Here is a 22,816-nt window from a genome sequence, read left to right as displayed (position 1 = left end):
CCCAGACATCCCCCAGGAGGCCTTCTTTACCTCTGATTGGCCAGAATTGGGTCATATGACCACCCTAAACCAATCACTGGAGAGGGCAATAAGGTTTTGATAACTGGCTTAGACTAACTAGGTCCTACCTTCCTCAACTGAGAATGTGGTCAGCTGTCCTTGAGGCACAGGATCGCAGGGAAGCAGGGTGGATGTATAACCCATCGCACTGGGTGTCTGTCAGAAAAAAGGAAGGGGAAACATGGATGATGGAGAGGTAATCTATAGCTTGTTCATGTCTTCAAATATGTATTAAGAAAATCTAATAGTAGCACATTGAACCATGCTTTCATAGCTGTTACTACTTAGGATAAGGCTAAGGTTCTTTGTTTTTGTTTTCATTTTTTAGTGAGGAAGATTGGCCCTGAGCTAACATCTCTGCCCATCTTCCTCTATTTCACATGTGGCATGCCTACACAGCATGGCTTGATAAGCAGTGAGCAGGTCCACACCAAGGATCCGAACTGGTGAACCCCAGGCCACTGAAGCAGAGCACAAGGACTCAACCGTCACGCCACCAGGCAGTGCCCAAGGTTTCTTTCCTTTTAAGTATTTAAATAAAAATATGAAATAAGATTATATTAAGGAGAACGTCATGGCAAAAATTGGGATGTGGTACACAAGATGTTAAATCACAGAATGACTGAGATTTAGGCAATTCTGCATGTTGGCCGTTGTTTATGCTTTGCTCTTTGCTGAACTCCTATTGATTCTTCAAAACCCAAATCAGATGTTATCTCCTCACTAGCGTCTTCCCTGAACTCCTCCTATTCTTTTTAAGCACATATAGGATTGGGTTCTCACAGAGCACTGTCTTTTTCTTCTTACATCTCTCATAACAAGGGCCAGGCTGTGTTATTTATGTATCTACTGCTGACTTGGAACACCCTATTTATCATTCAGCCATTCATCAAACACTTATTCAGCATCACTTACATGGCTCACGGAGAATATTTTTATGTTCATTTCTAGCCCTGGCAACTGAGGCATGGCATATGTGAGGTGCTCAAGCTATGTTTGTTACACAAATGAAGGAAGAATTGATCAAACAGTTTCATGAATTGACAGCCACTACATATACAGGGTTAGCAAAGGGGGAAAACACATTTTGAACACTTAGCACTTCTAGCAACTTCTTATTTAATTCAAAATGAAACCAGCCAATCTCATAAAATCTCTGAAGTTGCACCACTTTTAGAAATAGGCTCAAACAAAGTTTCCCTGGAGTAGGACTGGATTAATGCGTGGATCCTTAAGGTAAGGCCTTTTGCCCCCAAACATTAACTCTTTATTATTTTCCTCTGCTTTGAGCGTCTGTTACTTTCCTTCTTTTAAGAGACTCCAAGAAAAACTAAAGACGGACTCCTCTCATCATTGAAAAATAATTTTATTCCTAATCTATTTGAATAAAATTTTTAAAATTAAAATTTGACCAATTTGCTACCTTACTAGGTAGTGATGACTTCTCATTTCTCTCAGGATAAAGGCAGATACCTCCAGTATGGCTCTCACAGACCCAGGAAACTCACCCAAAGCTTGCTTGCTTTCTTTCTAATCTCCGGCCCCTCGCTTTCCTGTTCACTCTCTCTGCTACAGCCACACTGGTTTGCTTGCTGTATTTCAAACATGAAGTTCTTCCCACCTCAGGACCCTTGCTCATGCTTTCCCTCTCCTCCAAATGCTCTCTGACTCTTACTTATCCTTGAAGTCTCAGGTTAAATGTTGCTTCCCCAGGGAAGCCTTCCTGGTCTCTCCAAGCTAGACCAGGCTCCCGTATCACATGTCCTGATGCCTTCTGTATTTTTTGCTCCAAAATGGTTATCTAATGTTTCATTAAATTCATCCCGTGTGTAATTATGTGTCTGATTTCTTTTTCCCTATAAGAAGGTAAGGTCCATAAGGTTAGAGAACGGTGCACTGTGAGCTGCTGTCTCTGCAGTGTTGAGAACAGGGTCCGACACATAGTGGGTCCTCACTAAGACTGGTTGAATAAACAAATAAATGAGCCTGTCCACAGAGCAGCAAGGTCCCTGCCTGGGCCAACCAGTATTCCTCCAGGACCACATGAATCCCAAAGTCATTTTCTTGTGACCACAAATACTCATTTCTGCATTCACTCAACAAATATTTACTGAGTATGTGCCATGTGCCAGGATTCTTGTCATCAGTGGAGACAGAGCCATGAACTAAATGACCAAGACCCTGGCCTCATGGAGCTCACCTTCTAGCTGGGAGACCAAAAGGGAACAAATAAGCAAATGAACGCCTAACAAAATATCGGACAACAACACAGACTATGAAGAAAGCTCCAGAATTTTCTCCGAAAATATGTTTTTGCGGTGGTGGTGTCCTTTCCCAAAAATTTACTTTCTTTGCTATGAAAAATAACAGCCACCATAAATTTAGCAAGTCTCTGAGCTTAGCACCTCGAAATGACTCTTCATACCAGCCAGCAAGAGTCTGTTTACGTGAGGATCTCTTTCCTGAGTGGGAAATAGATAACTAATAATATATTTCAGGGTTAATTTAACTTTTCAAATTACAAATTCATCTAAAGTGCCATCCACCACCAGGCGATAACTCACGGTGCTGCCAGGTTTTAAGTACTGTAGCCACGGGCTGGCGTTCAACTCCTTACACACACTTCTTAAAAGATGGCTACCCTGGGATTTATATCAAGCCTACATAATCATATATTGAAGCTTGGCTTATTTATTTCCATGTTTCTGAAGTTCCATTCATCATTTTTCTAAGATGGCCGGTGTGTTACATAATTAATAAAACACAGGAGCCTAGAAAGAAGGTCCAGAGAGAGAGATTTGGGCAAACACTGAGAAAGGGTGTCACTTTTTGGTACCGATGAAAGTCTCGGTCTTCAGAAGATCCAGTCTTGACTGGAGGAATACGAAGCAATCATTTTTCTTTCTTTTCCTTTTTCAGCCTTCTCCTGCCTTTCTGTGTTTGCCAAACTTAGATGCTGGTCAGTACTAATTTTTTACCAAGAAAGGAGTGCGTGTGGAGGGAGGGGTGAGGAGTAGAGAATAAAATCAGGAACTCAATTTCTCACCGTTTTGCCTCTGGTGATTGCCGTCCCGGCGGGTAATACCTTGTCTGTGGTTCTGACCCAATTCTTAAACCCTTCTTCTGGTACTCCACCAATTAATCTAATGGGTCATTAATTGCAAACATCTGAAATCATTAGAACCTGATTGAGCACAGAAGCGTCAAGCCTTCCCAAGCTGCAACTGCTTAACCAGCAAATGGGCTCATTGCAAAAGAATGTCGATGTTTATAGCAGATGTAACCCAAACTCGGGTGTTCATTGACACATTGTTCCATTTGTATACAACCACCCTGGCATCTATCTGTTCAAGAGAGCATGATTTATCCAGTGTTATATCCTGGAACTGACAGGCCAAAGATTAGAGCTTAACCCAGATGAAAGCCGAGGCTGTGTGTATTTCTAAAACAAATATTTAGTATCTGACAAGCTCTGGTTAATATTAATTCATGATAGAAAGCAGTCAATTTCAGCTTAGTTCACGCCAAAATCTATTTGGATTTTGTAAATCATTTTTCAGGATTATAGTGTTGACAATCAGGCAAAAAGGAGACTTGCCTAAAATTAGAAATCTGTGGATCTGGACAGAGCTTTCACAAAACGTCCAGCCTGGCATTATAAACGGGCCGCCCATGAGCGTGAAATCCTCCTGTAGGTGTGTTGTCTTTGACTAGCACAGTGTTCTAAAACAATCCGTTTTAATTATTTGCCAAGTCTGAATTTCTGACTTTTGTTGCAGATTTAGCAATACTCAGTCCAGGTTCCTGCAAGGCAGCAGTCAGCCGGAGCCAACTGGAGGCTGTCCCTGTGGAAGAGACACGTGCTTACCACTTGGCTAGAGCCCCAACTCTCCCTACTATTTACTTTCCCACTTACACCTGCCCAGCTCATCTGACAGGTGAGGAAACCATGACTAGAAAGCGAGAAGGATTGTCCCAAGACAGGCATTTGGTTAGCGTCAGAGCTGGAACAAGAACCCAAATCTCCTGGTCCTGCTTCATTGTTTGTTTAGTTAGCATTGCTCAATGCCATCCGCACGGATATGCACATGGTTTTTGGAAGAAAAATTTCAACCTGGTGTTTAGGGAGTTGTTGAAGGTCGTAGAGCATGCCTGGGTCATTAGCGTTATTATCAATCACGCTTCATTACAGCACACAGATGTTACTTCTAGGAAATCTGAGTAAGTATCATTTCGCAAAACTGCAAAAATCCATTAAGACCTTCCCATCTTTATGTACATCTAATTTGAGTGGGCAGTGACTTTCTGCATTAGGATATTGACATCCTTACCTAACCTCGTGGCAATTCTGTAATAATAAGTGCGGCTACAGTGTACTGTAAAGATACTTCGTGTGTTCCAAACTGTGTCCAAACACTTTTATCCTTAATATTTGGAGCAATCTTCAAAGATAAGTTTGTTGTTCTCACTTTGCAGATGAAGAATTTTAGGCTCAGGAAGACCAATCTGCTAGACCAGGATTACACAGCGTGTGAATGACAGAGCTGAGATTGCAACCCAGACACGCTGGGTTCCAGCCCCTTCTATTGCTACCGTATCCCACACTGGCTGGCTGCTGCTGAGTTAAGCTCTTGCCCTATTGGCATACACAAAAATGATGCTCGTACGTCATATGTGGCTCAAAGTAAGGAGGCGAACAAACACAGGAGAGACACGCGGTTGAGAATGGGTTAAATTTTCTGATAGCCTTGGCTTAAAAAATGAATTCGTTGCATTTTTAAAATGTGTTGAAAGCATATTTCTCAGTGTGCAACAAAAACATTTAGGCTTCCCTGTCATTTAGGTGAATTTTGTTTGCATGCTCTCTTCATGGAATACTGATGTTAATTTTTGGTTAAGTTTAATCTTACAAAGTATAAAGCAATTTGATAGAATAAGTAACCTTTCATTAAAGTTCAATACCGTACTTAAGGAAAATGGGACCGTGTGCATTAATTGATAGTTGACAGCTATTATTTCCATGAAAACCTTTTATAGTAAAATTTCTATTTGATGGATTGGAATTTATAAAATTTGCATTTCACTGAGCTGGATTCAACTGGAAGTACTGGGGATGTATTTCTTCTTCAAACAATATTCCCTCTTTACATTTTTATTAAACATGTATTAAGGGATGGGATCTTAAAGAGTACAGCACAGATTTTATTGAATAAGTCAGGTTTATTAGTGCATGAGCACAAGTATTTGCCCTATATTTGACTTTGATAAAACATGACTATTTATGAGTATATTTATCCATAGAGACTTAATTAGTACAGTTGAGTTTTGGGCAAATTGCTTAATAAAGAATTTTATTTTATTTTACTTTATTGTTATTTTTATTTTTTTAACTCACAATAAATTACATAAATATCACCGGGAATTTTTCTTCTTCCAGTCAGCATTTTAGAAGGAAGTAATATTCTCTCAGATTTGGCACAGTTGATTGGAATCACGAAAACGTGGAATGGAATTTTAATTGTATTCGGATTCTGCCCCACTCCACCCCTTTACCAATAGGAGGTTGCTTGAGGGACCAGTAAAATTCAGTCTGGCATTGCTATCCAAGATTTTAACAAATGAAATGATATTAAGATAAAAGCTATTTTTCTCCCATTAATTCTGATCAAAATATTAGCAAGATTTCCCATGGTTTTCTATAAAGCATTCATGTTGAAGGTGTTATTGCCATTTAAGAGATGGGGAGGTTGGGCCCAAGAACAGTGAAGTTACTGGAAATTAAACTAATTCAAGAATCTGTCAAGATCAGAATCCAGGCTCTGAGATCTTTTTCCAAAATGTAGCCACCACATTAAAAGCCTTTCCCCCACGCTGCTCCCTCTACCTGGAATGTTCTCCTCTTTCCCCAGGTAGACCTGGTTCCATGATGTCCTTCAGGGTTCAGGTGAAGTCCTCAGACATGACATCCTGGACCACCCAATCTAGCTAATTGACCCCTCCTATTAGCAACCACTGGAGAGTATGTGTCACGGGTGACAATTATATAGTTATCTGAGTACTTTTTCTGTTGTATATTTCCCCATTAGACTCTCGATCTCCGTGAGGACAAGAATGGTGTCTAATTTGTCACCCTCCCACCATACTGGGTATATGGTATGGAGTTGGTTCTCAGTGAATTGTTGACAGAGATTCTTAAAACTCAGAGCTCAAAATTAATTTCTGCAACCACCAAGAAAATCTGTGAGACCAAGGATTCCTAGTTTGTATATGGCACAGTTGCTTTCTGTCTTCCAAAAATTGGAAGAGAGAAATTTTAGCCAGATATTTATATGAGCCGCTTAAAAGTCCTTATGGTGTGACACAAATCAGGCAGTTGAGTGCCTCTTCTCAGAAGTCCCATTCATGTCCCTGATGGCCCCTGACGTGGTACCAGCCATGAATCCAAACCCATGGGGCCTAAAGTAGGCTGTTTTAGCCACTTCGGTAAAGAAGCTCTGTTTATTTTCCGCCTCAGTCGCACTGCTACCCTGAAAGTAATTCAACAGAGCAACTTACGGGACATGACAAAAGGTATAGTAACATCTCCTAACGATGTCATTTATTCCTAAGACAACTTGGTACATCGTGAAGAGCACGTGAGGAAATTTCATAAGAAAACAGGACAGCTTCGCAATCCCTTGGAGAACTCCGCTAGTTCGGATGTAAGGGCAAGCACAGCTGAAGGGCAATTAAATTCCTGTGAGCCATAAATTCCCGTCTTTTCAGGGAATTTCCCTCTTCTTCTGCTCCCTTTGAGTAAAACAGTTGTTGGGTTCTTTTGGGTATCTTTTCTAACGCTAGGTTTATTAATATAAAGAAACAGCATCTTACCTTATGAACTGGAAAAAACAAAAACTTAATAAGATGGACTAAAAGAAATCTGCTCTGAGTTCATGTAGTTCTTACACAGGTGATCTTGTCATCACTCCAGGAGCCAACACATTTTTTTAAGGGCCAGATAATAAACACGTCAGGGTTTGCAGGGCGTTCGGTCTGCGTCACAACCACTGGACTCCGCCCTCATAACACTGAAGCGGCTATAGACACAAACAAATGGACAGGTCTGTGTTCTAATAAAGCTTTATTTAGACAAACAGGGGGCTGGCCCGCGGGCCATAGTTTGCCAACCTCTGATATAGGCTAAATTTTTGGATCAAGCCAGATTTTCTAGTGAAGAGTTTAAGAAGAACTCACCTCTAGGAAGGTCTGGAATCCGCCCCCCTAAATTCTCCTTTCCACTGCTTCTACCCGTTGATGGATGCCTGAAGTCACACCTTAAAGCTTTCAACTCTTTTCTTGTTAACATATGTTAATAGGCGTGCATCTGTGAGGGAAAAAACTGTTGTGTAGTCAAATATATTTGGGATGCTGGATCAACAAATTCAAGCAAATTTATTTATTGAAGAAGTTTTGAGTGCTTTTAATATGCTAATGTGCCTTGAAAATAGGAGAAGGCAGAGCATAAGCATTTCCTAAATGTATTTGACTACAAAATCTTTTTGTGATGGCATTGGCAGGACTGTTTTCCACCAAACACATCTTCAGAAATGCTATTTTAAGAGACAAATGCCGTTGGGATGGAGTAATAAATAATGATAGTATCATTTATCGAGTCCTTACCACATGTGATTACATATGCATCATTTCATCTAATTCTTGCAACCACCCTATGAGTTATATCCCCCTTTATTATTAGGAATAATGAAAGGTAAAAACAGGTTAAGAAACTTACAATTTAGTAAGTGGCAGAGCTAAGTTTCAAATGTATGTGTGTTTGAGTTCAAAACTCAAGGTCTTAACATGTACTAAATCTTAGAGTCATTAGTACTTTAGTTTGAAATAAGGACCTTCCTAGAATCAGAGAATTTTAGACCAAGAGGGGCCATTAGAGATATAGTTTAATCCACTTTCAGAAAAATGCATTTATTCCTTAAAAGAGAAAATCGTCACCCAGAGAAAGGACATGACTGGTCCAAGGACATTTGTCCTCAAACTGCAGGACCAGAAAATCGAAGAATGTTGCCTTAATCTCAGTCTAATTCTCTTTCCGAAGAAGACTTTGCTGAGATTTGTTCAGTGGAGGAAAGAGAAGATTATACTAGTCAGGGCTACTTCATTTGCAAGAGGCAGAAAACTCTACTCATACTGATTTAAGAAAAGAAAAATTTGTTGGCTCATGTAACTAAAAAATAGCGATATACTGGGCTTCAGGTATGGGTTAATCCAGGAGTTAAACAATTTCACCCAGACCTGACTCTATTTCCCTGTGCCCTCAGCCAGGTTTTCTTCCTTGGGCTTTGTGTGGCAACATAACTGCCAACAGCCACGTGCCTATATTCTCTCATGTTCAAATTCAGCAGGAAAATAAAATTTCTCTTCCTCCAACAATTAAAGCAAAAGTCCTGGGTCTGACTCTCATGTGATCAAATTGTGTTTTGCAGCCACTACTGAACAAAACCTGGTTAGAGGAATAATAGACACTTAAGTTCAAACTATAAGATAATCTTCTGTGTCGCCAAATATACTCTTAGCTAGGAAGCTATAATCAGGTGCATAGAAAAAAATATATTTAACTTCTCTGAGAATAATATCAAGGGTAAAATGGATATATTAATCTTACCCTGCAGGATTGCTATAAGGATTAAAAATGAAACAAAGTATAGAAAGTGTCTATCATGGCACCTGACAGATGGTAGGTGCTCAGTCAATATTAATTATTTTTCTTTATACCTTAACTACCATCAGATTGAATACTAATAGGATTCTCTTGCTATCCAATTCTGTTCCCATCAAAATGTTCCCATGATGTTGTTCATGTTGTCTTTAGGGATCAAGGGATCCAAGACAGCCAACAGATGTTGTATACAACAAGAAAATCACAACAGTGGGTTCATATTGACAATAAGATTACTCTCAGATCTGTTTCATCTCAACAGGGAAGTTTTTTCCCCCACAGAACAGCTTTTACACAATGGTGATGCCTTCTGGAGATGTCAAGTTTATAACAGCTTATAAGAGATCTGAAGCCACACTGAAATGAAAGCTCAAGCAAACTTCTGCAAAAGGCCAACAGAATTACTCAGGGAGTAGAGGGAGAAAAGATGGATCCTGGAGGTACATGAACTCATAACTGCCAGGAGCAGTTTCACCTACTTTTTGGCTAGCAGTTCTAAAGAACTCAACTAAATCAGTAAGTGGCAAAATTAAACCACGACATCATTTAGTGACTGTTATGTCTTAATGATACTTCTAAATGTGACATAGAATTTGCTTCATTTTCACTATCATCATTCTCCTTACAACTAATGGGACAGATATTTGAGATTCTGGAAGAAATTCAGCATTTTTCCTACTTAACAAAAACAGCTCACCAAAAACTGCAAGAAAATCTTGAAAGCGGCAAGAGGAACACATGTCACACACCAGGGAAAAAAGATGAGATCCACTACTAATTTCCCATCAGAAATAAGGGAAGCCAGAAGGTATTAGAATGACATATCCAAAATGCTAAAAGGAAAAAAAATCAGTTAACCAAGAATTTTATATCCAGCAAAACTAGCCCCCACTCCTTAGATGTGGGCTGTACATAATGACCTATTTCCAAAGAGTATATTATGGAATGGGGGAAAAAAGAGTAAATTTTCAGTGAAGAAACCTGACAAACACTACCTCAGCCAGTAATCAAGGTCAACATCAAGTCATAAATCATGTTATTATATACCCTTGATATAATGTGAAAATAACACTTTATCACTGTCCTCTTTCTCCAAATAACCCATAATCCCAGTCTTAACATGAAAAAAAATAAGACAACTTCCAATAAAGGGACATCCTATGCAATGCTCAATCAGTACTCCTCAAAATTTTCAAAGTCATTAAAAATAAGGAAAGTCTGAGAAACTAACATGATCAAGAGAAGCCTAAGAACATGACAGCTAAATGTAATGTGGCAGCTTGGACGGGATCCTGAGCTAGAAAAAGAACAACAGATAAAAACTAAGGAAATTGGAATAAACTATGGACTTTAGTTATAATAATGTATTAACATTTGCTCATTAATTGTAATGATGTTGCCATACTAATGTGTGATATTAATAATAGGGAAAACTGGGTATAGGTATGTGAGAGCTCTCTGTACTATCTTCTCAATTTTTCCATAAATCTAAAACCATTCTGAAAACAAAATCTACTTTTTAAAGTCCCAATAAGTTTAAAATAACTAAATTCACACAAAATATGTTTTCTGACCATAGCAGAATTAAATTAAAAACAATAATGGAAATGCAACATATCAGAATTTGTGGGATGCTGCTAAAGTGGGTTTAGAGGGAAATTTATAGCCATACATGTTTATACTTAAAAAGCAGAAAGTTCTAAAATCAGTCATCTAAACTTTCACCTTAAGAAGCTAGAAAAAAAGAGCAAATTAAACTGTAAGAGAGTAAAAGAAATAGAAATAATAAAGTATCAGAAAAATACCCCTTCAAAATATACATCTTGAAAAGCACTTATATCCAGAATATATAAACAATCTCTCAATAATAAGACAGACAAATAAAAAAATGGAGGAAAAATTTAAGCAGACCCTTCATAAATATATATATATACATATATATATACAATAGACCAACAAATACATGAAAAGATATGTGACATCATTGGTCATTAGAAAAATGCAAATTAAAACCAGAATGAGACACCTATAAGTCCACTAAAATAAAAATGATCTGACAATGCTGAGAGCTGGTGACCATGTTGAACGCCTAGGGTCTTTAGATGTTGCTGGTACAAATGTAAAGTGGTACAGTCACTTTGGAAAACAGATCTGCCGTTTCTCAAAAAGTTAAAAATATATACACTTATCATACAATCTAGTAATTCCACTCCAAGAAAAAATGAAAACATATGGCTATATTATTTATAATAGCCAAAAAAATGAAAACAACCCAAACATACATCCACTCGTGAATGGATAAACAAAATGTGGTATTATCCATACAATGGAACATCACTGAACAATAAAAAGGAATGGACTATTTATCCATATATGCACCTGCTCTGAAAACAACTTCTTGGCATAAGGGATTCAAATTAAAATATACTTTAACAGAAAGACAATAAAAATCATTGAAAATAAGTACCGGTTGCAATCACTTCTGCTTTCAAGAGATCTGACATAATCCATCTTAATGGAAGGGACCACCCACACACACACACTTTTTTTAGCCTAGGAAACTGCCTCAATAGGGTCCTTTGAGCATAAAACCGCAGCCTTTTAGGTCATAATATGGAAGTCAAGAGTAAAACACAGAAAGGGCTAAATACTTTCATTTAAGAAAAAAAAGGAAACTGATGGCCCTTTGCAGGTAACTCTAGAGACTGTGAGGTGAGGAGTCGGGAAGAGAAAAGATAGGATGTTGAGAGGAGAAGCGAAGAAGATCCGGAGCAGCCTGCTAAGAGTTCGGAGGGCATCAGGCTGTAGGAAATTCCGTGTGGCAGGAAAGGATCTAAAAAGGTCTAGGATCCGTGATGGCTTGCACTGAAATGCTTTCATTCACTAAATATTGATTGAGCCTCTACTCTGTGCCGTGCTCGCTTCTAGGCACCACAGACCCAGCTGTCAGTCCACCAAACAACAAATTACCCAGAGGTTTCTCTCAACACTTTGAGGTTGTTTTCCACGCTGAGTTGTAATTTCCCTTCACTGCACCCCAAACTGGTGACAAAATTCTGTTATAGACAAAAACATTGTTTTAATGGTGCATTGAGGGGATAAAGGACAACAGATGTTGTCCAATGTGAATTAAAACAACGCCAGCAAGAGGAGATGACAGTCACAGGAGGAAAAAGAAATGGCTGAAAACAACTGGTGTCAGACAGACAAACGGGAGCGAGGGCTGACTCAGGAAGCCTTAGCAATACCAAGGCGGTGTCAGGAGATGGCATATACTATGAAGTATGGCAGTGAGGACATATGGAGGGCTATTTGCTAATGTTTCAGTGCCCCTCCTTTCAGGAAAATGGTAGAATTGCGTGTCCCCGCCTCCTTCAAGTTCAGCATGGTCCTGAGACTTGCATTAGCCAATGGAATAGGAGCACAAGTGGAATTTGTCACTTTCATGGTGATACCTTTTGAAGAAAATGAATCAACAGCCATGTTCTTTTGTTCCCCTGCCATGGCAACCAACGACCATGCAGGTGGTGAAGGCTTTGTCAGCCGGCTTCGCTCAGTGAGAAGACTGCAGAAAGAGTCCCCCAGCTAACTTGAAAGAGACAGAGCGCGCCAGCAAGAAATCAGCCTTTGTTGTTTATAAGGCACTAAAATGTGGGGCTGGTTTATGACCGCAGCACAGCCTCCTTTATCCTGGCTGATACAGGCAGATTGAGCCGGTCTGTGTGGCTGGGGTAGGAAAGCTGTAGGACCCAGGGATATCAGAGATTTCTTAAGATCTTTTTAAATAACAGAGTCCTCTGAAGGAACTAGGAAGAGAGTGTGCTTTCAGATGCCAGATTGGAACAGATGAGAACATAAAAGCAGTAAATTCAGCCTTAAGGATTCTAGAAGGTAAGGCAAGCAGAATGACAGGTATACTTGTCTTTTTCTGACAGGAAAAAGTATACACCTTCATTCAGAGACAATACTTTTTATCCCCCTAGAACTAAATTCAAGCTGGATTTGTCCTCTGGGGATTTGTTTAAAGGATGAGCAGCGGAGTGAACAACATCTCCCGCCACAAAATCACAGAAACACTGTAAAACTGGACAGTCCTTTCAGTGACCCTGTCGAGAAGGGAAAAGCATAACTTACAATGGCGAGGCAGAGAAGGCGTTTGCTATAAAAAGTTGAGACAACGTGGACCAAGCAAGCTCCTCTCACACGACCTAAGCCAGGGTTACCCAAACTCCCGTCTTTTGTCAAATATTCTCACAAGCTTTTTCCATGGCCCCCTGCTCTGTGGACTTTAGTTACTTAATATTTTCTTTAATTGATTCCCATTTATTTACTTAGATTTATTTCAAAAGAAAAAATTGATTTGGATAGTGTAAATTGAAAACCAATATCATTAACCATCCATGGAAATGAATCGAAAATCTCCATAATGATAAATACACGTGAACACAAGACAATGCATACAATTATTCAATTTTATCTGGATATGGTAACTTGCTAAGCTTTATAAGCCTGAGGCTTGCCTATTGTTAAAAGGGGGATTACAAAATGATAGCGTCAACCTGAGTCTTTCTCCTTCACTAACCAGGATTAAAGAGAATTATAAGGAGAATAATTTTAATACTAAACAATTCAACTACTACCTAAAATCATCTCAAGTACTCTCTGTGGTAAGTGGTCCACATTTGGGGAAATACGGACTGTGGTGGCCATGAAAATGGGGCTCTCAGATTTCTGATGATGGGGAGCACAACTGACCGGTAAGCCCAGATGCTGTACCCTGAAATCCTTCACCGCGTGGCCACAAAGGCCATACTCCCCACAGGCTGCTCCCAGCCAGTGACTGAGGGCAGCCAGGTGCTGAGGCAGGGAGCCAGAGTTCTCCTGGAGACATGGTTCTCCTCCCACAGGCCACTTTGACTCATTGGCCAGGTCAAACATTCTTAGAACTGCTCTGCACTCTAAGAGGCTTCCATCCAAGCTCTCTCTTTCACAAGGATCAGACCCACACCACAGTCTGATGCCTCTCCCAGGGTCTCTCCAGGACCCCACCACCACCACCATTTTCCTTTGTAAGTATTTCCCCTAATAAGCTCACTCGCGAGTATCTACCCCGCCTTGTGACTGCTTCTCAGAGAACCTAGACTCATACGTTGACGTTCCTCACGCGAAATGAACAGGCAGGAGAAGTCCCACTAATTGTTTTGTTCAAATATCAGATGTCTCAAATAAATCTCAGATGGGGTCAATCTCAGTCTAATCTTCCCCAAAACAGACACAGTACAGATGGCCTATATTGTTGACTGAAGTAAAAGATGCAAGGTGTGTGTCTAGGGATGAAGGAAGGCAAAGCTGAGATTTTGTGGTGGAAGTTTAAGCGCTGCATTTAGGCAAATGTCTGCTTACCTTTTAAGACCAAGCTCAAACCTCACCTGCTCTGAGAAATCTTCCCCCGCCTGACCAGCCCGCATTGGCCCCATCTGTTTCTGCATCCCCACAATATCCCATTGGCGCACTCTTTCCTGAAGGCACTTAGCACATTGCATTGGAAAGAGAGTGGAGTCATCTCTTATGAGAATCAGGTTGAAAAGGGAGAGCCTGGAGCAAAGATTATGTAAGGAAAAATTATCTTTCAAAATCCCTTAAAAAGGTCTTGGGATAGAGATGGACATACAGTTGTTCAACGAGTTCAGTATGGCTAGTTTTTCCTCCAGTGTTGGAAAAATCCCTGTGCCTCCCATTAAGCACTTTGTAAAGTAGTTGGCTCACGTTTAAGGACCACATTGTTTGGAAAATAGAACCACATTGAATCTTTAAATGCGAGAGTCACACCTAACAGGAGATGTTCTGTGAGAGGTACATGTAATCTGAGGCTCACTGAGAAAACCCCAGCTTCCTCTCCCCATCGCGCATTCCAGCTAGGGTCTGCATTTATTGAGTGGAATGGCAGGCCTGGCCATTTAAGTAATTATTTCTTCCCCTTACTTTTTAAACTTCATGTATAGTTGAATTCACAAAGGTTAAACCCAGTATCTCCTATACCATCTGTCTCTCTCTCTAGAGTCCAGTTGACAGGAAGCTTCCTAGAATCTACCACAGTGTGTACACAGCTGGTGTTGAAAATATTAGGGATGGAGGAAGGAAGGGAGAGAGGAAAGGAGGGGTAGATGCAAGAAATGGACACCAAACAAATTGATTCTTACAAGGTGTCTTAGGTTGGTTCCCCCAGAAGGAGACCCCAAGACAATGACATGAATGGAAGGTGATTCCAGGAGCATGACGAAGGGGATGTGAGGCAGTGAACAAAGGATGGAAGACAAGTGAATGAGCAGACGACTGCCAAGGGCAAGTGGGGCTCAATCCTACCCAGGGTTTCTGGGAGACAGTGCAGAGCACGACTTAAAAGTCTCCAGTATGAGCGGCAAGGAGGCTGGAATATTTATCCACCACCTCCACCCGCAAGCACAGGCCAACATTCCTGTGGTGAGAGAAATCCCTCCAGCTGATTCACGAGCGTCACAGTGGAACGTCAGAGGCACGTAGGAGAAAGATGAATACTGAGGGAAGGAAGATGGGTGGGACGCAAACATCCATTGTCACAGAATGGAATGGCATCCTGTTCCTTTTATTTCAATCTGTGCTCATTTTCTTTCCAATAAAAATAATTTTACTCTTTACTTTTGTCTCACCGATGAGCACTGTCAATCATAGCAAGGATGTCAGAATTTGAACATCTTGAAATTATGGGTTTTTTTCCTTGGCAAAACATTCCTTTCTCATGATTGCAATTTAACAACGAGCCTAAACTATGCCACCTGTGTCTCTCTCACCCGCGATCTCTTTGTTATCTTTGTATGAACGAGTGCATTGGTTTTAAAGCAATTTTTGAAATAAAAAAATCTATTCGTAACCTTCTAACTTCACTCATATTTTGAATGTATATAAATATATATACTAAACCTGTAAATCTGTGTAATATTTCCAGCAACTAGTTACACAGTATTCTTGACTGTTAGCATCAATCACATTTAAATGTTTATACCAAGCAGAATTTTTTATTAGTTAAAACAAATCTATAGAGTGAAATTAAGTTGTCCATTAAAAAGTTATCATGAGGAAATGTTTGTTAAATTAAGGTAAAAATTAAAGATCACAAGATAATGAGACAAACGGCCTTTCCTTTAAATTTTCACATACATGCCAACACTTGACTGTTATAAACAGAGGACTAGAGAAGCTAGGAGACAAGTTATATAATTCTGACTCAGTGCCCTGGATTTGAACAGCCTATTCTAAAATCGTGAAAACCAAAATGGAGATTCTTTTGCTACAAACAATGGAACATGAATTTAGAACATTATGTTTTGATTACATTTTGAGTCTCAGTATTTCTAGCCTGTTCACTGGCCTAAGCCTCCCCTCACCACATTTTTTCCTGCAAGTTTTTATACAGATTGTGCATTGGAATTCTAATTCTCCTCATTAAAATCCCTGTCCATGTCAGTGTCCAATGTGTAGCACGGTTCAAAAAGATATACTTTCCTTTAAACAAAAGCTGTGTGTAAATCCCAGACCTCTGTTCTTGCTGGTGGGAAGCGAGTGGTGAGCTCACTCTCTCTGGATCGATGCCTCGACCTCAGCAGCCCTCCATGACTCATCCTTCAACCTCAGACCCGTGCCCCGAACCCTCCCCACTGCCCCGTGGACCCCTCCTTAAATAAATAACACCAAGGTTTAAAACTCCCAGATGCTCTTGTTATCTTAGGGAATGCTAGGGGGCACTCTGTGGTGGAGACGATATTTGCTTCTATCGTGACCCCTCCACAGAAACAGGATGGACCCTCACCCCAAATTTGGTTCAAATGTCAAGACTGATGACACCATACACACACCAAGAGGGTATGAAAAGGTGTAATACGTGCATAATGAGGATTTCTGAGGAGAGCAGAGGAGGACCCAAGCAGGTCGAAAATGCCTTGAGAGAAGATGGAAAGAAGACTGACGGGGTTTTCGTGGTGGTCAAGAGGTGGGCCCGTGTGAAGGTTCCCACGTGTAGTTAAACTTCCTGCCAGCAGCAAAGTAGGGATTACCAGGGCTTCCTTATCAGCTTGCTCAGCTGTACGGCAGAAGAAGAAGGTTGAATGAGGCTTAAAAGTTGTCAGCAAACATCAAAAAATGGAGTCTGGCCGGCTCAGTGGCATAGTGGTTAAGTTCGTGGGCTCCACTTCAGCTGCCCTGAGTTCGTGGGCTCAGATCCCGGGCACGGACCTACACACTGCTTATCAAACCACGCTGTGGCAGTGTCCCACATATGGGCACAGATGTTAGCTCACGGCTAATCTTCCTCAAAAAAAAACACAGTCAGACTCTTTATTACGTCTTCCCAATAAAGTCCAATTTTCATTTATTGATATAATAATAAATAATAAAACACAGTTATTTAGGTATCTACTACATGCCAGACATGCACTATGCACACACATCATTTCATTGAATTTTTTTCAACGACCCTGAGAGTTAGTGCCTTTGTTTGGCATCCCGCAAAGGAGAACTTAAAGGATTTGAAGAGGAGTCATTTATTTGAGAAGTTAGGGTAGGAACATAGCAGAGGATTGGGAAAGGAACTCTGGGAAGTCAGGAAGGCCAATAAAGGGCGCTACAATGAGCTGGTTACCACTGGGGGTATTTGGAGCTCAGCCCAATCTGGACTCTCTGAGGGATGGGTGGGACCTACTCACTGTCGTCCCCCCCAGGGGTGAGGAAGCTGGACGTTTATCCACAACTTCCATCCTCATCATTTGGAGGTCACGCCTGGGGACATCGCCTCCAGCATTCCCAGCTGTGCAGAGAAAGTCGTCAAGCAGAGAGATGCTGGTGCTCGGAGTAAGAAGCTCTCAGCAGGTAGGGGAACTGTCCTCTGAAGAGCAGAGCCTTCCAAGGTGAGCCGTGGAGACCTGGGCAAGGCAGCCACTACCCACCTGCAGATAGGAGCTATTATTGTCCTCGTCTCACAGAGGGGGTATGAAAGCTCAGAGAGGATGAATAGCTGTTCCAAGATCACACATAAAATAACTAAAAGGCTGGGACTAAAACCCAAGGCCCTCTGACTCCTGAGCCGCAGTCATAAGCATGGCACGCTGGTCTGAGAGGGCTTTGCCACTTTCTGAGAGTGGAATTGAAACAGAAAGGGACAGTGTTGTAGGGTCGTAAGAGTATGTGCTCTGGGGTCAGACTGTGTCATTGCAAATTCTAACACTGCCACTTACCAGCTTGGTAACCTTGGGCAATTTCTTTAACCTCTCTGTGCCTCAGTTTCATCATCTATACAATGGGAATAACAAAGCACCCTCATCGCATGGTCATTGAAATGAATTATTTATATAGCGTCTAGTAAATGCCGTCACTTTTTTTTACAGGTTTGGCTGAGTGTCAATTCAGGAGGTATCTTGATATCTGGTTTTTATTCCAAACCCATAGTTTTAGAAAACAATTTATGTAACCTGGTTTACGTTTTGGAAACCATTTTATATAGCTATATTTTTTTTTAACGTATATTGGCTTTCCTCCTTTTTCTGTGTCACATTCTCAATCTTTCCCTGTTTCCTTGCCTAACTTCCCAAATAAACGATTTTTTTTTTTGAATCCTTCAAATTCTGCTTTTGGAGGAAACCCAAACAACTATAAAATATACAAGTACATTTTTAAAATATGTAACTACATGGGTACCATATTCAATTAGGGATAAGAAAACTAATCTAGTCACGTCCAGGTTCTGGTTTACTGTTTATTTCTGATGCCTCTACACATGAGATTGACCAAACTTGTCTTTCTGAGCATCAAACTATACCAGCTTCAGCAGGACTCCACCCCCACACGGTTCGCCTCCCCAGGCTTTGATCAGGAAATACAGTGGGTTAGAGGAAGGCAGATACAAAGACAAGTCCAATAAAACCCAGGTTTCCTGACTACTCAGTGTCTGGAGATTCCCTGGACCATTGAAGTGATCATAGCATCCAAGAGTAAGTCTGTCTGGGAGGTGATAGGCTGACCAAAGACTCTGGCTGCATTATTCTGGACCATTCTCCATCCCTGCCCACTGTCCTTTCTCTGGGCCCAGTAACAAAAATAGTCAGTATTTACTGGGAACTTGTCATATGCCTGACACTATTCTAAGCACTTTATACATATATTCTCACATTTAACCCTTCAGACAACCTCAGGAGGTAGTTGTTTATTATTACTCTTATTTTTTATTTTTGGAAACTAAGATGTACCAAGAACTAAGCTGACATGTTTCAAATGTCAAGAAGTTCTTTTAAAAGGTTCAGTTGGCTATTCGTGTCATGGGTAGCCAATCTAATGAAACCAACATTTCAAGACCAGGCGTTGGACAGCAAATATGAAGTGTTTCCTAAATTTGCCCCCATCAACCCACTCACCCACAAAAACTCACTGCAACCTTGATTTAAAGTCACTTACCCAAACACAACCCCCAAAAAAGTTCCAGAAAGTTCCATCCAACCCCATGGAGATATCTTTGGACATCAAGTAAAGAGAAGAAAAGTAAGGCAGAATAGACGAGAAGAAGAGAGCCCTTTATTCTGCTGGTTAAAATAGTCACACCACAAATTGCTTAAATCAGGTGTTTTTGGTTTTTTTATTCAAGAAAATCTTCAGAGATTTCAGCTTAAAAATAAAATATATTTTCTTTCATCGGTAGGCTATTTCCATCTTCCTTTAACACCAAGTAACACTCTCACCTTCTCGTGTTGACTTTTTTTAAGCAGATTCTGCAGTCAGTGAGTCTGAGACGAGTGTTGACGTATTACCCTGGATGAGATCCTCTAAGCTGAGCCTGCATTTGTCCTGCATCTTGAGGAATAGAGGTATGCCCTGGAGGAATGTACTGGATGCTATGGTTAATTAACTAATTTACTCAATCAAGTTTAACAGTGGTTTTAACTTTAATGAGACCATTACATTTTAATATGGAAATAACAGCCTCGTAGCCTTAACAGTCCCCACAGTCCGCAAATCCACCTCCCTCTTCCGCCCACTTCACCAGCCTTGATGTTGATTTGTGAACCTGAACGCCAGAGTGTAACATCCAGAACTTGTAATACACACGTTCAGGGCCCATTACGGATACAGCCCGCATGAACCACTGTTCTGCCTTCCAGCGGCCCCCGGTGTACACTCTGAACACACACAGCAGTTGTCGCTCATGGTAAGAGCCAAAGTTTTATCATTGGCAGAGTCCTTTCTCGATGAAAGTGCAGTGGGGGCTTTTGATACTGGAAACAGGTATGAGCGAGGAAGGAAGGCAGGCCATGGCAGAAAATCCGAAAGGAGAGAAATGAAAGGAAGTGGCCCCATATGCAACCTGAGTTCCGATTGTCCTATGGAGACCTACCCCCAGGCTGCCATCTCCAGCTTGGGTTGTATTTAATTGGGCTCCTCTAAAGGCCAGTAAATCATTAATACAACAGCTTTCTAAGCTCTTATTGGAACTTTTATTATTCCAGATACAGTACTTTGGAGATTAACTACGAAAAGTTTTACAAGACTGTGAAGGTAATGAATCATGAATTCTGTAAGGGTAGACCCAACACGCTGAAACCGAGCACAGCTGTCTTATATTTGCTCCGTGTGCATTTTGCTACCCGTAATTTTGTCATCAATTTTCATCTTTTGTTTAAACATATTTGTCTTTTGGACAAGATAGGTCATATTTCATAGGTTTGATGAATTTTCTCCTTGGTCCAGTTTTACAGAATTTGCACTTAATTAATTGCCCAACCTTTAATTCGACAGACTGTTTTTAATGGCTATGTAGTTTCAAAAGCCTATACACAGTGGAATTTCGAAAAAGTAATTGTTTTTGTGTCACTTCCAAAGAAAGTCGCAATTATTAAAATGTGTAAATAATTTGTCAAATGCGCAATGGGCAATAATTAGGAAGATATCAAATAAACCTTTAATGGATATTTTTAATTTGGTGTTCAGCAGGAATATTTAAATAATGCAACAAAATATGTCATTTCTCGCCTCAGGACTATAGAAGCCAAATCCCAATGTGAAAACGCTCCTTTCAATTGCATAGACTGGCTTGTAATGGAGATGACACTCATGAAAGATTTTCTAGGTCTTAGCGGCGCCGTAAACCAGGACCCCTCCTCCGGCAGACGGCACAGAATCCCAAAATCTGCCTATCAAAAGCATCATTCAAGCCACAAGGCCCTTCTGTGCCTAGTAAAAAGCAGACAGGACGAGGAGACAAAGGTCACCTGCTGTCAATTCTTTATCAGCGTGATGGTGCTGGCAGTTTGCAAGGAGCTGCCATGTTTCCCTAGCAACTTTCTATGTGTGCAGATGCGTTTAGTACATTTCTTCCCCTTGTTATTTTCAGACCGTCTTTTTGTACTGTGGACTATTTCGAATGTATTCTCCCCGTTACACGGGCCTTTTTATTAAGAGGATTAAAAGGCTGACATTTTTTGGAAGGGAGGTTTGCTGAGTTTGGGGCGGTAAAACCAGAGGTCAGTTTTTAGTCAGATTGCAGATAAAACCCAGGCTGGAAAAGACTACGTTAGAGAAAATAGATTAGACTAAGAGAAAGCTGACAGTATCCAGTTTCTAGAAATTGGAACCTGAGATACCATGACATTCCTGAAATGGCACTTTGTCATCTCTTTTAAAGAAATGTGAAGCGAAGCTTCCAAGCAGACCCCACCCCGCCTTTTATTTCTCTCTTGGATTTTGCGACTGGTCCAGACTCTAGAGCGCATATTTAATTTTGGTTCATCTCTTCGTCTTTCTCGTTCATCAGTGGCAGAGAAATGACTCTCAGTAAGCTGCTCTTTATTAATTCATCTCGAACATTTATCGAGCACTTACGGATTACCCGGCAGCATGCTGGGTCTGCAAAGCGCCAGGTCGTGTCTATTTCAGGCTCTGCGGACAGGCCATACGGCCTCTGTCACAACTCCTCCACTCTGTTGTATGTCGTAGCCACAGACACCCCATAAAAGAATGGGCGTGGCTGTGTACCAATAAAACTTTCCATATGGACACTGAAACTTGAATTTCACATAATTTTCACGTCACAAAATATTGTTCTTTTGATTTTTTTCAATCATTTAAAAATGTAGAAAGCATTCTTAGCTCATGGGCCACACAAAAACAGGCAGCAGTGTGGATGTGGCCCGTGGGCCGGGGTTTGCTGACAGACAGGTAAGGAGGCAGGGGTTGTGTTCTCAGGGGACTGACATTATGGAAGAGACACAGACAGTAAAGACATAAAAGAATGTATAAACAGGGTGACGTCAGGTTACTCCATGTGATAGGAAGGAAATAAAAGAGGATGATGTGGTAAAGTGTGAGTGAGAAATGGCAGTTACTTTAGATTGAGCCGTGAGGCAGGACTCTCTGAAACCTGAATGACAAAGGGAGCCGGTCCATGGTCCACCTCCAGCCCCCTACGTGCGTCGGCATCTCTGAGCATGCTACTAATTCTATAAGTCGGTTGCACTTATGCCTAATTATTAATTCCTAGATTTACACTGCAAAACACCAGAAAACAATGCAATTGACTTACGAAACCCTGTTTTCAAACTTATAGAAGATAAGCATATGCTAGTAATCATACCTACTAATATTACAGATTTCCAGGTGTTTGTGGAACACTTAATCCTCGGTCGCTAGGAGATAGGAGTTTTAAATGTGCAGCGCAGTTTTTCAAAGCAGGGTTTTAGAATTGGAAATAGTGCCATGACCTTAGGTCATTTCTCTTCTCCTTTCAGTACTCATAGAGTCTAAATAATGCTACACTCTCAAATTACAGGCTTGGGTCGACTGGGCCCCTTTTATTTACATCTTATTGAACTACGGTAACTTTATTTTTCATGGCTGCTAAAATATTTTTTTAAAGAGAACAAAATTATCTTCATAAAAGTTCTCTTGGGGAAAGCAGAGAATTATAAAGTGACTTGCTGCTTAATTTGTCTTTTGGGGACAGGCCAAAGGTGAGCAATATTTTGACTCTTT

Source organism: Equus quagga, chromosome 12 (genome assembly GCF_021613505.1).
Source record: "Equus quagga isolate Etosha38 chromosome 12, UCLA_HA_Equagga_1.0, whole genome shotgun sequence".
Lineage (NCBI taxonomy): Eukaryota > Metazoa > Chordata > Mammalia > Perissodactyla > Equidae > Equus > Equus quagga.
The sequence above is the reverse complement of the archived record's forward strand: the minus strand, read 5'-3'. Positions refer to the sequence as shown.